Genomic DNA, 17,410 nt, shown 5'->3' with positions numbered 1-17,410 from the left:
TGAGAACACTACACCTCATTTTTGCCAAAGATCTTGTCTTCTCTCGTCAATTGATTTTGTCCAAATGTGGCAATCAGTTTTGGTAAATATCTTGATGTATGTTTTAAAAACTGAGATGCTCATCTTTTTCATGGCTGTGGGGCTGCAGCTCAAAGGCAGAACCTCTGCTTGGCACACATTCAATCCCACACTCTGTCCCCAGAATTTCCAGTTAAAAGGAGCAGAAAAATCTACTTGAGGCTCTGGAGAGTCCATAGTGTTTAATATCCACAGGAAGCTATCTTGATATTTAGAGTATGGTGTCACCAATATGCCAAAAGTCTTTGGTTCTGTCTTTCATTTATTGAGATGGAGTGGAATGCAAAACCAGTCTCTGGGATCAGTGACAGGTTGGATAAAGAGGAAAAGACTGAAGCTTAATCCAGACAAAATGAAAGTATTGTTGGAAGATGACATTACTTTTCCTGAAGTATGGAGATAAGAACATAAGAGCCCTGCTAGTTCACAATAAAGCCCAAAATCCTGTTTCCTATATTGACCCACCTAGACATTTTTGAAATTCCCACAAACAAGCCTCAAAGGCAACCTTCTTCCAATGTCTGAGCCCTTAGTAGAGGTACATTCAGAGGTACGTGAGCTTTTGATGCAAAGCTTCCTTTAAATCCTCCAGCCAATTATCACTGATAGATGTATCTTGAATGTATTTATCTAATCTACTTCTAATGTCATTTAAACCAGTGGCCATCACCATAAACTGACTATGAGTTTTGTGCAGAAGAACGTTCTTGTCTTCAAGAACAGCATGAACAGAGGTAGGTTGCCAAGATGAATGAGCTAAAGAGCCAAGACATTCGGGGGTGGGGGGTGGGGATTAGCAGTTCCATTTGTTTCATTCAGCAAAGTCCCCAAGTTATTTTATACAGAAAATACCATTGAGAATATTACTTGCCAAATTTACAAAATCAGAGCAGACTTTGTGTCAGTTGGATCAGCTATATATTTTTTTTAATGATTATGAACTTCATGGCAAATGTCTGTTTCAGCTACAGAGTATAAAAAATATAACATAGTGTCAAATCTCTTGTGCAGTTGGTCCGAGGCAAGCAGCAATAAAATACTTTCTTAATTTGAACTCCACTTAATGATGAGTCATACCACAGAGGCATTAGGCAGAACAGAAAACAGTATTTCACTTGGAATATTGACTCCCTATGCACTAGGTATGCTTGAATGTATCCTAGAAATGTCTGCATTGCCTTCCGTTAAACATTTTGGCGCCTTCATTGATTGGTTGAAGCCCTCTATGATCCTCTGTTTTTTAACTTAAATGACTTAAATGGCACTGGAGTCATTTTTAAATTCAAAAATAACAAAATATTTTATTTAACATAGACGGGAAAGGTCAGATGATATCAGGGTAGAAAATTTCTGGGGTAACTCAATATAGATAAATTTGAGGTAAAATCAGTACATGCACAGGCTTATGGTATAATGTTTCAGACTAATGAGAGTTTCTTAAGCCATTCACAGTTACTTAAATCTTGAGAGGGTTTTGTTCCAGTGTTTTCCCAAACACTCTAGTACACTTTCTTTGAGTATTCTTTTACTCTTTTTGGTTTACAGAAGGCTGGTATCCTCTTTCCAGTACCCAAACCACGTCTCTTGAAACAACAGTACTCGTCTTGAGTTTTTAACTGATTCTTAGGGTCTCCAAAGGTAGTTTCTAACCACACTAGACTAGGAATCTCTTCACTCGTCAAAGCTAACTCCTTGTTTAACTGGGTAGGGAAATTCTCCTCTCACTATATCTATCCCCTTTCTTTGGCCTGAACGAGAGTCTGTGCCGACTTCCCAGACTTCCTTGCCAACTTTTCTCTATTTCTCCTGTCTGTGTTAAACTTCTCTCTCGCAAGGATGATTCTTGAAACAGTCAGTACTCGACTCCTTTCAGCTAGGGCTGAAATCTAAACAGTTTGCAATCATAAGGCTTTCCACTAGAATCAGCATCGCCAAGTGGATGTCATGTCAGATTTAGACCAAGGAAAACTTAATTTGAGCCTCTAGAATGGACATAGTGAAAAGGAAATAACTGAATGTAACCTAATGCCCAAATTCCCTGTAGTAGAGGAGTCCCACAATGTCTTGTTTTCTGAGGCATCTGGGCACAAGCGGTTGTCCAAGTCTTCTCCTGGCATCATGCTCCTGTCTTGGCTTCCCTGACTCACAGAGGAGTTTTCACTTCCTCTTCTGGTTCACCACAGCCACCACCTGGCCTTTGTGGAAATGATCTGCTGAGAGGATCAGGCTCCCAGCTCCACTTTTCTGCATTGCCATTCTAAGGGCCTACTTCATTCTTGTGTTTCCTGCTACCCGGCATCTGGTTACCACAGGGACTGCTTACTGCACTTTGCCAATAGACCGCACCCCTTCTCCTGGCACATGCTTTAAACAGCATGTTCAAACAGTGAAGGTCTAGGTGGTATAGAGAACCACTGCCAGCATTAAAAACTATAAAGCATTTATTAGGACGACAATGTTTACATGCATACTCTCAGTACGGCATACAAGTGATCCCACAAGAGTGGTATAAACGGACAATTCTTCTGTTGCTCACTCTGTACATGCCTTAGTAGATCTTATTCTAAGGCAGGTACTTTAACTTGGAAGTTACAGTGTTCTAAAATCTTCTTGTTACCTTGGAGTTTTTGTTCCGGCTTGCAGCCCTTTGCATGGCAAAGGCAGCCTTCAGCAGGGGCCCAAATGTGAAAGTTTCTTCTGTTTAGATGGAATCAACTAGAGACCTTCCTGTATGTGCCAGGAGTTTTTATTGACTCTGGGCCAAGCTACAAGTGACGAATGGCACTTGAATGGCAAGTGTATTTCTCCCTGTTCACTTGCCCTCCACTCAATCCACTTGCCGTTCAAGTGTCATTCGTCACTTGTAGCTTGGCCCTCTGTTTGCCCATACCCTTGTGGGTCAAACAAATCTTTTCTGAAGTTTCCAGGAAGAGACTTTCTAGCATCTTAAGAATCCCAGTTCTCTCTTCCCTGCTATGTGTCATTGTCACTGGCCAGGAACCTGACTGGGCTGGAGGGCAATTGACTTGACTTCCCCCACTCCTGCCTCTTCTCTGCTAAGAGAGTAACTTTTTTAATACTTAAAAGTGAGGGTTTGGGTACAGTCCAAACCACCAAACTAAAACACATTTCTTCGCACTCCCCATTTTTCAAATAAAACCCTCTTCCGTTTGAGACATGGCAGTTTTCACTTAAGCAACAGAAGCTTCTGTTTAGCACAGGGAATATTTCTGGTTTTTAAAAGTCCCTCTTGAGTTACTAAGACTGTGATCGCAGCAGGGTGCTTAAAGGGGTCACTTAAGAAAAGTATTTATTTAATGAAGGTGTTCAACAGAAGCAGACTAAAGCTTTTGAAATGAAAAATAACTTTTCTTATTCAATTTTCCTGTATGTGATACAGTTCATAGACAATAATGTACACATAATCCTAGCAAAAGTATTATAGAAGTTCTATCAGTAAGGAGGAAGTCATTGAGTTTCCATTCATTTCTTTGAAGTCCTATCTGGAAATGTGGTGGCCCCACCTAATAAAGAAGGCTAGCTATGATCTGTCACTGATCATTCACAAATCTCACAGGATCACCTTGGACGCAATGCCAGTGGAGAGCTGCACATTTTTTAAAAAATATATATTATATTGAAGCAAAAATAGGGTACAGAAAAGAAGAAGAGAAAAGGGGTACAAGCAAAGCAGATACGAGTGTTGCACATTTTTATAAACTGTATTCCATATTTTCAAACCTTGAAGTTCCGCCCAAAGTTATCCTGAGATATTTTGTTTTTAATTTACATTTTTCCCTGTAAGGTAATGCTTTAGCTCTGCTTTCTGCTCTTCTTCCCCTCCCTCCATTTATGTATGTGAATTTCTGGAATTTATTGTTCTTTTCTCTCCCCCGCCCCTAATATGTCTGAGACCGTTTTACAGCAGATAGGCTGCAGGGACTTCTGTGATTAAATTATAGATCACATGCTGCTGTTTTACTCTTCATTCAAAATATCAAAGGCATCAATTTAGAACGGCAGAGAGAATGTTAACAATTTGCATTAGCCATACTTGTCACAAGTGGTGATTTATCATTTATTTCACTTAAAGTGCTTAACCATATCATTCTGCTGTCAGCATTGTAAATACCGAAAATATATAAGACCCTTAGAAAAGAATGTGGTTCTGTGTTATATCTGTCATATGATGGGCAGAAGGTTTCTGATTTTACATAACTCAGAAGGCTATCTCCCACAAACTGCCATTTGCAAGTTCTGACATTTTTAAAGGTCTGGCTCTACTTTCTCTTTCCTAGCTGACCCAAGAAAGAGGTACTGGAGAAGGCTGTTTCTCCGGATTTTGAGGTCAATTAGACAGACATGAAATTCATCCATTCCTGATGTGGATGCTTTTGATATTTGGGATGACTGGTCAGGCACCACTACAAGATGGCTGTCATGATGGTTCAAGCCAATAACAACATATTGGGAGGTTCCAAACCAAATATCTTCCAATATCACTGTTTCTGAATGAGTGCTCCCTGCAGACACAAAGGTGATACCTCCTGGGCTCTTCTGAAGCACCTTCTGCTCCAGTGAGATGGAGGAAAGACAAGACTGCTTTGGTCGAGAGATGCTTTAGGAAAGAAGTGGGATCAGGATCAGGAAATAATCCATGGTGCCCATAGGGACCACACTGATGTTCATGGGAGACAACCCCCTCCCCTCTGATTTGGGTCCAGTAGCACCTTAAAACCAACTAGATTTCTAGAGTATGAGCTTTTAGGAGTCAAAATTCCCTTCGTCAGAGAACTTGTGACATCTCATAGGCAAGGAGTAAAGCAGCAGCCCGTCAGTGATTATTGTTGTGGCAGCCAAAGAAACACTATAGTTCCACAATTCAAGAAACAGAATTTAGTTGGTGAGCCTAACAGGTCCACAACCTGATTGATGGATGTGGAAGTTCCCTCATTGCTCCTATATTTAATTGCTGCCCAGGGTGGACCCAACACTAGAGAACCAGCAACCGAATCTGTTCGTTGTCAATTAATCCAGTCAAAATCCCATTCTTCCATGCCTATGTGGACACCACAGTGAGTATCCAGGCCAGTGGAGAAATTGGGAGGGGGTTTTCTCCTTAGCAGTGGTGGTTGTGAAGGACTGGCTCTGGAAGCCTCGCAGTGTTCATCCAAAAGGAACAGCTAGTTGGAACCCCAGCAAACGAGTCCTCAAAATTGTTGTTGCATCCAAATAAATACTCTTGTCCCATAAATCAACAAACAGAATTTATTGGGTGTCAGCTGAGGGGCTTTCCGAGAAACCCAAAATGGACTTTGATCAAACTTGTATGTGATTGGTGGTTATTTGCTGCAGTGGAATCAAAATTGGTTAATATTTGTCGCAGAGGTAGGGTTTAGCAGTTAGTTCCTTGTCCCATATTTTGGATGAGGGTCTCATCACCTACAAAATTAACTTTGCTGATAGCCAGCATGCTTTTTAGCTGAAGGCATTTCTAAGGGTAAGTATGGCTCTTCCTCTTTTAAGCTGTTTGTGTGTCTGTCTGGTTTGCAGGGGATGGTGTTTAGCTTGCTGGCATGAAAAGATGGGCTTCACATGATCTATCCACTAGGAAGGAATGAAGCCATTGCAAAAGAGTGCCCCATAGTCTCATCCCAGCTAAATAAGCCCAAAGAATTTAATTGGCCTGGCTAGAATTAAGATGGGAAACAGCTTAGAAACCCAAATTAATGTCTCTCTGAGATACCCACCAGTGAACTGCAGCAGGAGGCAGGGAAGTTTCATTTTGCCATTGGAAAATTGAGTTTGGATCCCACCCAAGTTTTTGAAATTTGGATTGAAGAACTGAAAACTTGAACAATCAATACATGATTCAGTGTGTACATGATTCAGTCTTTTAGTAGAAAAACAGGGAACCAACCAATTCTAAACCAACATACGTATAGTAGCCAACTAGGTTGTGGGGCAGGAAGGGGGGTGCATGATGAGATGAGAAAAAAATGTAAGAGACTGTAAAGGAAATTTTAAAAAAAATTCAGGAGCCTCACAAGCATACTTCTATTTTTCTCTCAAAATGAATATGGATTTCGACGCTAAAACAAAATCCCTTGGAGGATGTCTTTATAGGCAGCTGGAGTATTACCACGGAGAACACCTGCTGAGGCAATCATTTTCCATATTTACTTACGCCGCGTAATGATCAATGACACATATGGAATATGGAAATTAAAACCAACACCTTAAGTAAAGACGAATCTGGGAATGTGTCTGCACTGCAAGAATCCCTGCTTATCTGTTGTGAAATTTTAGTTGTCGTTATGTATTATATGAGCTACCCATCTTACTCCAATACCTCTAGTCTAAACAAATACCAGATCACACAGTAAAAGCTCGGTGGAGCTGCTGGAGAAGGACTTTCCCTATTCTTCCTCCTGTTGTCTCCTTCTCTCCCCTCCCAATTTTGTTCGTATGGATCAGCTGACTCCCCAGAAATAACATAGGGACAAAATGGAGATCTGTTGCAGGAGGAATGAATCAGCAAACATTACCCCTCCCACAAATTGAAATATCATTCTGTTGGAGTAACTGCATAGCAGGATAAATGCTAGTATCTGTGGTACTGTAATTGATGCCTCAGTTTCCCTCCTTTGGCCATATTGCTATTATTTTTAGGCTGAAGCAGGATTTACTTTTACTCACTGAGGTAATTATTATTTTCTTTCTTCTCTATAGTTAAGCACTGCATGCAGCCTAATCCCTAAGAAGCCATCTTAGATTGTAATGCTGAGGAATCAGTGATAAATAGCAGCAAAGAGCAATGAGGAAAATGCAATTTCCTGTCACTAGGACTGCTGGTTGGAGAAGGAACCTTCAGGTGGTAGACGTTAGGCTATCAGAACAGAAGCCACTGAAACCAGGAATCAGGTGATAATGGCAGAACCAATCACCTTCCGCATCCACTGCCATTGGTTCTTCAGTCTTCTCACCAAATGAAGTTATTAGCCTCAGGATTAGAGATGGGCAGGAACCAAAATGCAAACCAAAATTAAGCACGAACCAGGCTGGTTAGTGGTTTGCAAACTGCAGTTCGTCAGATCCCATTTCTGACGAACTGCCATGAACTTTAGGCTGGTTCATTTGGTTCTTTTTTTGGTTCGTGACTACAGACAGCCTGGTGCCAATCAATCAGTTTCCTAGGCAACAGGGGATGGACTTCCTGAAGACCTTCTGCTGACCCGGAAGTGGTGATTTTCTGACCCGGATGTGACATTTTCATGAACCAAACGAACTGGTTCACGAACCAGGGGCAGGTTCATGAAAGTTCATGGTTCATGAAATTTGATGAACCACAAACCGCATGGTTCGGGGTTTTTACGGTTCGTGCCCATCTCTACTCAGGATTTTGCCAAATATATCCCTATGTGTCCCTATTTACCCCATTCCTTTGGTTTGCCCTGGTTCTATTAGTATCCAATTCTTCTCTCTAATCCAAGGTTTAACATGAAATTTCTGTTTAAACCTGTTTTGTTTCTGGAACAAGCAATACAATTTGATTCTCTTTTCACTCTGGGATGGTCTTAAGCATAACAAGTTATGGGCAGATCACCTCCAGCTGTGCCAGAGCTGATGTGAGTTAAATTTAAATTTAATCAGGATGAATGCGCAGCAAGACATCCATGCACTAAAGTGTTCTGAAGAGAAGCCAAGGTGCATTACCAAATCTGTACATTGGTTATTGATGCTCTCATAACACAGGAATCATTTATAAAGGGGAAAAAAGAGGAGAAGATGAAAACACCCAACATAAAACACATCTAGTATAAGGGATGTTGCTTTTACTATAATAGAAATATATCAGGCATTGACAATTGTTACTCTCAGCTTATCATTTTCTTCACTTCACAATAAACTCAACAATGATTTAAGGATTTTAGAACTTTCTTCCAAGGGAATAACTGATGAAGAATTCTGCTTCCATTCCTCATAACACAACAATGCCCTATATGTGAAGAGGAATCAATACATTTTCATCTCTGCTTTATGCAACATGCTACATTCAAGGCTAAGATGATATTGAAAATGGAATTTTGAATGTAGAAATGAGTCAGGATGTACTGGTGGAGTATTAATGCTATTTTTTTCTATTGAAGGAAAATGCATAGGTTTGGATCCAGTGATGCCCATGGGGACATATAAATTGATATTATGCAGTTCTGCTTGTTCATGACCTTCAACAGCATCTAGCACTTTGCTTCATGTGTAAAGTGCTGTCAAGTCGCCACTGACTTATGGCAGACCCCAGCAAGGGGCTTTCAAGGTAAGTGAGGAGCAGAGGTGGTTTGCCATTGCATTCTTGTGCAGAGTCTTCTTTGGTGGTCTCCCATTGAAGTATCAACCATGCTTAGCTTCCCAGATCTGACAAGATCGGGCTATACCATGCTGCCTTCCTTCCCTCCTTATAGTGTCCAGGAATTACTTGCACAGTCTTTCGAGAAAGTGGGACAATAACTTGGATTTGGGATACTCCAATGTAAGGATTTCTCACACTTGGACAAGTGTCCTGCTTCTGAATAATCTACCTGAGTTTGGTGGATGAGAATGCATAAAATTTTATTTTGGATACACACCTGCAAGCATTTGAATATTTAGGTTGCTAAGAGGAAAAGGCGGAGGGTCTAGAAAAATAGCCAAATTCTCCTTCCCAATTTCAGATTCTGGAGTTTGAATATTTTTTTTAAAGAGGCATTTCAATGCTTGCTTTAAAGTAATTGGGGATGCAACTGGAACATCTTCTGCCGCTAAGCACATCCTGCCAAAAAAAGGGGGGTCTACTTTGGATAGCAGCCTGTTTTTCTGATGGTCAGAAGGTAAGAGACTAGTGAGTTTGGAAGCAGAAATGTTACCAGTAGAAGTCTCTATCCCTTTGCTATGTATTGTACCATGGGACATGACATAATGATGGGTTCACTCTTGGCTCCTTGAAAGCTGGCTTAAAGTATTGGTTTAAGTGTTAAATTGAGACTGGGAAGACCTAGGTATGAATCTCTGCTTGGGCCATGAAGCTCACTGAGTGATCTCACAGCTGCTCAACCTAACCTACTTTGCAAGGTTGTTGTGAGGGTGTTTTTATTTCCTTTTATGTCCTCTAGCTTTTTTTAAACAAGATTTTTTCCCCTGAAAGTCTGAGGGTTACTCCAGGTCAACAGGAACACCTTCCTTTTCTGTCCCTGGCCCCATTAAGTAGATTGTTTTGATCTCTCCCCCTTGCCTCCGCCACCCCCAGACCCAGTTCAGAACAGGGGATTTAGATAGGGAAATGTCAGTGAAGCACCATTTCACTCACTCTTAGTTTACTGGACTTTCCCCTTTTCTTTAAGAAGAAGAACACCAGCACCAGCACCAACACCAACACCAACATGAACACCAGCACCAGCACCAGCATCAACATCAATGTAAGGAAAGCTAGTATTAGTATCCCCATTATCACAGAATTGGGGCTGAGAAAATGAAACTGCTTTGGTTATGGCCATATGCAGGGACTGCATTTCACTATGCTATAAAAATGCACATTTACTCACCTCCTTTCTCTCTCTCCCTCTCCCTTTATACATGTAAACAAATACATATATAGCCATATTTGCTGGGAACATTCGTTGTGAGTTTCTTGCCTTAGCACAGCAGGCCGAATACATGATCTTTAGAGTCCATTTTTCATCTTCCTGTTCTTTGATTCTATTATAAAGCTCCAAGTGTGCTTTTCCATTCCTCATTGCCTTGTATGGTTCAAAAGTTATTAAGCAATCTTTCCCCACTTTATCTGAAGATGCTGACATCAAATGTAATATAGGCTCACTATCATGAGCGTATAATGCTGGTCTATGAAACAGTTTTCTTTTAACTTCTCACTGCTTGCAATGGATACACTAAATGTACCCCCGCTAACGGTCACACTGGAAAATCCAATTTCCTGCACCAAAGGAGAGATATTGATAGATGCAATTCTACTTGATAGATCCATAAAAACCTAGCTCACTTATAAATAAGATACTGTATTCATATAACTAGACCAATATATTCTTCAGATTGAGCACAAAACCACAGTTTGGGGGGGGGGCAAAAGGGGCCTGAGATACATAAGACATGTTGTAATCCAATTGCATGCATGTAGGTGAATTTTTTTGCTGTAATCGTTCCTCTGGACTCACATCAAATGGCAATGTGGTTGACAGGTGTCATGTGTGCAGAATAAGGGCAGTTTCTAAAGTCAGGAACAGATAGTAAGAACAAAAAGTATGTGCCTTGCATAATGTATGCCCTTTCCAAAATCATTGCACATATGCATGGAAGCAAGGGGACAATCCTCTCCTAACAGAGGACCAAGCTACAAGTGATGAATGACACTTGAACGGCAAGTGTATTTCTCCCTGTTCACTTGCCCTCCACTTGCGCTCCACTCAATCCACTTGCCGTTCAAGTGTCATTCATCACTTGTAGCTTGGCCCTGAGCCTTCAGTCAAGCTACAGTTAGAAGCCAAGCAGCGGGGGGGCTATATGGAGTGATGCAGCACATCTCCTTCCCAAAGATTGCAGTGCTCAACTGAGCATTCAGAGCCAAGCTACAAGTGACGAATGACACTTGCCTGGCAAGTGAACAGACTCACGTGTATTCCTCCCTGTTCACTTGCCATTCACTTGCTCTCCACTTGATCAAGTGGAGCACAAGTGCATGGCAAGTGAACAGGAAGGAATACATGTGAGTCTGTTCACTTGCCATGCAAGTGTAATTTGTCACGTGTAGCTTGGCTCTCAGATCAGCTCTCAGTCCAGAAGCAAGCCTTGAGTTTTCTGAAGTGAACCACGCTATTTGTACTTCAGCCAATACAATTTCCATCCCTGGCTGACTTCAGGATAGTAACAGCAGGCCATGCTACATTACCAGGATCTTCATACACTAGCTATTAGGCACCATAGGATATATTTTTAAAGCAAATATAATCTCAACACACCCCGCCACCTCCACTACTACATTTCTCCAAATGGATTTAAGGTAGCTTGTATCAAGGAAAGTTATCTTACACATCGTTCAGTATCTTAAAAAGTTACCTATTTGGGAGGAGGGACCACGGCTTAATGGTAAAATTTTGTAGACAGAAGGTCACAGGTCCAATTCCTGACAATCCGAGTTAGAAGAATCAGGCAGTAGGTGATGTAAGAAACCTTGACCTGAGACCCTGGAGAACTGCTGTCTGCCAGAGTAGATGTTATTGATCTTGATAAACTGATAAACTGGGTCAGTATAAGGCAGCTTTGTGTGTGCGAGAGAGAGAAGGTGGGACACTAATATGTAACTTCTTCAGTCTCCTCCGCTCTCCCATGGACACCGGCTGCATGCAGCCGATCAAGCTGGACGAGTCACCAAAGTGCTTGGCCAATGCACGCAAGGTCCGAGTGGAATTCATGGATGACACTAGTCGTTCCATCACCTGCAACATTAAAGGCCCTGTCCGGGAAGGAGTTACTCTTCCATTTTTTTCCTGGGGCAGGGGGTGTTAATTGATGCTTGTTCCAACTTCCCTGTGAATTCTCACTACTATAGAAGTTGTGATAGTAAATCATGAGGCCTCCTTCAGAAATACTTTAACCTAATAGGGGAAGGGGGATATTATAATTGTGCAGTCTAACATAGGTTGATTTGCCTCTGACACCTTGATATTTGAAACAAAATTCATGTGAAAGCATAAAAGTGGGTGGAGAGAAATATGAACAACAGTCATGGAGGTTGTGGCCTGATGGTAGAGCTTCGCATGCAGGCAGTTCTAAGTCTGATACTCAGCATCTCCACTTAAAAGGGTCAGATCATATGTGAAATGGAAGATGGTTATTTTGGACCTCAGAAAGTTGCTAATAATAAGAATCTCTCTACATAAGACATCTGACATGTTCTTCACATGTCAGGAGACACAATGTTAACTGGGAAGTATAGTTTTGAAAGATGGAGCTGACAGAGATCGCTGTGGAGGGGACAGATTCTCTCACAGCCCTCTGCCGCCTCTGGTGTTGCCCCTTCTGGAGCCTTTGCCCTGCCAAGGCACAGTTAATTTAAACTTTTAAGCAGCAAAGGTGGCAGGGTAAAAGCTCTGGAAAGGAAGAAAGTCCGGCACGCCAGAGGCAGAGGAGGGATGTGAGAGAATTCATCCCCTCCAGAGAATTCATCCCCTCCAGAGCAATCTCTGCCGGCTCTATCATTTAATATTACACTTCCTGGCTAACATTGCATCTCCCAACAATTGACGAATATGCACCCAGGCATCTCATGTAGAGAGACAGCACTAACTTTGCTAGACCAGTGTCCTGATTCTATAAAAAATAGCACCATGTGTTCATGTGACATGCCTCTGAGCCCTCCATGTATCAACTGATTATCTCAATAGAACTTTGGGTTCCTTCTCTTTTGAGACGTGGAAATCCTCCAATGGAGCAAAGGGATTTCCCATTGCACGTGTTGAGCATAGAAGAGAATGAGAACCCCTTCCATGCACAGCTGGAGTCCCTGGAATGCAGCCAAATTGTACAAAAGATGTTCATGAGGCATCAGCTCTTTAATTCAACTCATTAGTTCCTGATATTATTTGGTACTTATGGAAGATGAATAAATCAATCACAGTGTTGCTTCATAACAGTGGAACCACACTCCTTGCAAAAGATGCATCAATAGATCAGAAACATTTAGTGAAGTATAGACATGAAACTGGTATTTAGAGTCTCAGTGCAGGCAGTAATTAGAGTACCGCTCGTCAGTTTCAGTGCGTCATGAAATATTATGGCATGTTGTGACTTTATTTTTCAGGTCTGTTACATACCTGTCACTTTAATTCAACTCAAAAGTATTCTTTATGACAATTCATATACTATCATAAAGTCAGTCAGTTATGTTTATTACAGGACCGTTGTACATCTCAATGCTGAAACTAAATTGGAAAAGGCGGGGAGACTTGTGCACGATTCAGGAAGATTAAACTAAATGTTGAAGGAAGCAGAATGATGTTGAAGGAAATAGATTCCATCTTATGTTATATCTTTCCCAGCAGATATTGGTGTACTTCCCAGGTCTCTTCGGAGTTTGATGAATAGAGGAAACAGAGCTGTTCACATAGAGCCACACTGAAGAAAACAGAAAAGGAAACGACAGCAGTTGAACTTCACTAAACGCACAGGAACATGAGGAAACCCTTTACAGTGCTATTTTAAGAAGAAGGAAGTAGTTACAGAAGGAAATGTTTGTCAATCCTCTTATCACAACTGTATATAATCCTTTTTCTTCACCTGGAGAATTTGTAGTACCTATCGTGACATTTTTTTGCTAGCTTTATTAAAACTCTTTAAACTTGCTTCATAGTTTCTTGAATTGGAATCTCCTGAATTCCACTGATATTCTGTCTTAGGAGAGAAGTCAATATGCTATGGAATAACAGAGGGGAGGAGAGAATAGCCTGGAAGAGCCAATTATCTGCTGGTGTGCTACCTGGACAAGTATGTCTGACCGTTGAGGGTAGCAGGACATTGAGATGGTTGACAGGCTCAACAAGTCAATTGTTTCTTGTACTCTCTTTAGTTTCTGAATTTTTAATTGTTGCTTGTACAATTCTTGCTTCTTGTACTGTATGTTTTGTTACCCAAATTGGGAGGAGGAGTCCCTTGCGAGTTGGGGAAATTAGCTTGCAAGGAGAGGCAGCAAGAAGAAGGTACCTTAGTGAGATCTCCACCTATGTATATGAGGATTGTCCCTTCTACAGAAATCTTTCAATAAAGAATCCGATGTTCAATCAAAAGGAGTTTTTATTTAAAATAACAAAGATCAATTGCACACAAAACACAGCATACAAACAGAGCTAACTAGAAAGCAGTGAGGAAAATGGGATGGAGTTGAGAGCTTCGGTGATAGTTACCAGTCCAGAAGAAGGTGTCCATGAAAGAGAGTATTGAGTGACCAGTGCTTCAATGCAGGAAAGGCTGAGACAGAAGTCTGAGGGTGGATGCTGGATCTGACGGCATGCACACACGCATGGCAGAGGGGTAGTCCAACTATACTGTTGAACATACCCTGGGGCAGGATTACATCTTCTGCCTGCAAAACAACAATTTAATGGTCATCTCCTGGGTGAGACAAAAAGCTGGATAGCTGTCTCTGAGGTGGGACAAAGAATTGGGAAGCTGTCTCTGGGGACAGACAATGGAACTGGGGAGGTTTGATTAAGCCTTCCTGGACAAAACTCAAGTTATCGATCATGATTGATGACCTGGATGGGTGAGGCTATCAAAACCCTGGATAGCCCAAAATGGGAGAGTGAATAAGGGAAGATCAGTAGGGTGGGTTAAGGATTTGAATTCAGGAACTCTGGGAAGGCTCTATTCTTTTAGGATCTTTTCCCATCTCTGGGGTGGGTGGCTGAAATCTGGTCTTGCCTAGTGCCTCACATGCTAGTAACTTCCCAGCTCCCGGCTGGGATCTGGTATCCATTTTTGGCTAGTCAGCTTTTCTGTGTTTAAAACACATACAGAGAAGGGCTTATGATATTGCTACATTCAGAAGCCTTCTTAATATTGTGAGGGCAGATCTGATCTCTCACAGTTTAATGTAAAATAGAACCAGGAGCATGGGAAGCTGCCATAAAATGATTGTATTATTAAATTGTCAAGAAAAATGTTCATTCCTTCCCAGCAGCACGATGCGTACAAAGTCTACTGGTGTACTTCTTATGTGGGCTTGTGAATCCATGGACCTTCTTTTCTACCTCGGGCATGCTGAGGATTAGTTACTGCCAGTGCTGTGGTCTCTTTGAGTAGTCAGAGAGCTACTGAAACAGAGATCAGGAGAGATCCCTGAGGAACCATGTTCTCTCTCTGCAACACACTTATCACAATCATTTCCGAAGCTCTTCACAGTTTCTCTGATTTTCTACCTCTGTTCACAGCTCCTTAGCTTCTTTCACCAACTCCCCGGCCAGCTATGTATTCCTCTTTCCCAGAATTGTCTGTGCTATTTCCAACACTTCAGCAATGCTTACAGTGTAGGCTTGGAGGAAATATGAAGGAAGACTGATATTCATGAGATACTTAAAAACTGAAAAGAAATATAAGTCAGCATAAGTTCACAGGATGTTACCCAACCTTTGTGAAACTGTGGTGGTCTCCATCATTATTTTCAAGGAATCCAGTATGTTTGGTGGATTCCATACCAGATGTCCAAGGGTTTATCAAAGTATATATTTTGACCCTGATTCATATTCACATGTATATCTTCTGCTTCAAATTACCATTGATGAGCCTACCAGAGGAAGGACAGGTTCTATATCCTCTGGATATAGCAGTGCAAAAAAATCCCCTCCTGAGGAACATTTTTTAAAAAATGAATTTTAACTGTAATTTGTATGGGCTTCTGATTCTTGTGAGACCACTCATGTGCTAATTTTTAGCTGCAATAAATAAATAAATAGATAAATAAATTCAAGTGGGAGACGCGTAAAGGCTTGTGAGTGGCATCTCATTTCCCCCTCCCCCACTATTTCTTTTTTCCCCTTCATTGAAAGTTCCCATGGCCTCTCCCCTTTTCCTACTTCCTACTCTTTCCAAACCACCAACCGTCTTCTCTTCCTGCCCCATCATCTTCAGCTTTCTCTCCTTCCCTCTCTCAGCAGCCTCTCCCAAAGAAGTCTCTGGTTCGGTTGCCTGGTGTCAGCTGCCAGCCTGAATCGTGTACCTCAGTATCATAATGCCCCTGTATAAATCAATGGTACGGCCTCATTTGGAATACTGTGTACAATTCTGGTCACCACACCTCCAAAAAGATATTATAGCACTGGAAAAAGTGCAAAAAAGGGCAACTAGCATGATTAAAGGGATGGAACACTTCCCCTATGAAGAAAGGTTAAGGTGCTTGGGGCTTTTTAGCTTGGAGAGACGACAACAGGGGTGACATGATAGAGGTTTACAAGATTATGCATGGGATAGAGAAGGTAGAGAAAGAAGTATTTTTCTCCCTTTCTCACAATACAAGAACTCGTGGGCACTCAATGAAATTGCTGAGCGGTCAGGTTAGAATGGGTAAAAGGAAGTACTTCTTCACCCAAAGGGTGATTAACACATGGAATTCACTGCCCCAGGAGGTGGTGGCAGCTTCAGGCATAGACAGCTTCAAGAGAGGATTGGATAAACATATGGAACAGATGTCCATCAGTGGTTATTAGCCATAAGGTATAGATGGAACTCTCTGTCTAGGGCAGGGATGCTCTGTATTCTTGGTGTTTGAGGGGGCAATCAGTGGGAGGGCTTCTAGTGCCCCTTCCCCGCTGGCAGACCTCCTGAAGACACCTGGTTTTGGGGCACTGTGTGACACAGAGTGTTGGACTGGATGGGCCATTGGCCTGATCCAACATGGCTTCTCTTATGTTCTTAGTTCTTCTTTTCTTTTCAGTGGGATTTCAATCTGACTAAATATGATAGTTCCTTATGAAGAAACTGCTTAATACACTTCCTTGTGCTTTTCCTGCCTCTGTGTGCTCACGCAGACAACTCTTTTCTGTTTGTATGTTTTTGTATTCCTCCTCCTCTTTTTATTTTTTAGGATTTTTAGCCACTATCACCCTCAGGTTTGAAGAAATATCTCTTTTGTGTCTATGTGGTGTCAATCTATGGATTTAAGTATCCATATAGTAAGTATAGATGGGGCTATGATGGCAACAGAAGCCCAATTACAGCATCAGAAACCCAGATTTAAATCCACACTCTGCCATGGAAGCTTACAGAGTGACTTTTTTAAAAACCAAGCATAATAGTGTTATAGTATTATAGAGTTATAATGTCATTATACTTGTTTTTTTTTTTAAAAAAATCCCTTATACAGGACAGCCATGTTCCTGGTAGATATTTTTGTTTAGGATTTACAGCACTTTCACCACCATGGTCCAAACTGGAGAGCTTTATGCAGGCTGAAGCTGGGAGGCAGAAACTGGCACCAGGAGGCAAGCCAACACAATGCCATAACAATGTTATGATGCTTCAATGTCGTTAAGTTTGCTTCACAAACAAAAGAAAAAGAAGTGTTTGGGGAAAGGTGGCGGATGATGGGAAGGAGGAGGGGGGAGAGGAAGAGAAGAGTTGAGAGTGAAAATGGAGAGACCAATCAGTGGTGTGGCCTGCAGAAGGGAGGAGGGACAGAGGGTAGAAGGGGGAGGGGGAGAAAAGAAAATTCTGCATTGAGAAAAACATGGGGGAATAAGCACAGGTAGAAAATCTAAAGTGAAATCTTTAAAATACTACACTGAAATATAACAAC

Source organism: Eublepharis macularius, chromosome 16, assembly GCF_028583425.1.
Source record: "Eublepharis macularius isolate TG4126 chromosome 16, MPM_Emac_v1.0, whole genome shotgun sequence".
NCBI classification, from domain to species: domain Eukaryota; kingdom Metazoa; phylum Chordata; class Lepidosauria; order Squamata; family Eublepharidae; genus Eublepharis; species Eublepharis macularius.
The sequence above is the reverse complement of the archived record's forward strand: the minus strand, read 5'-3'. Positions refer to the sequence as shown.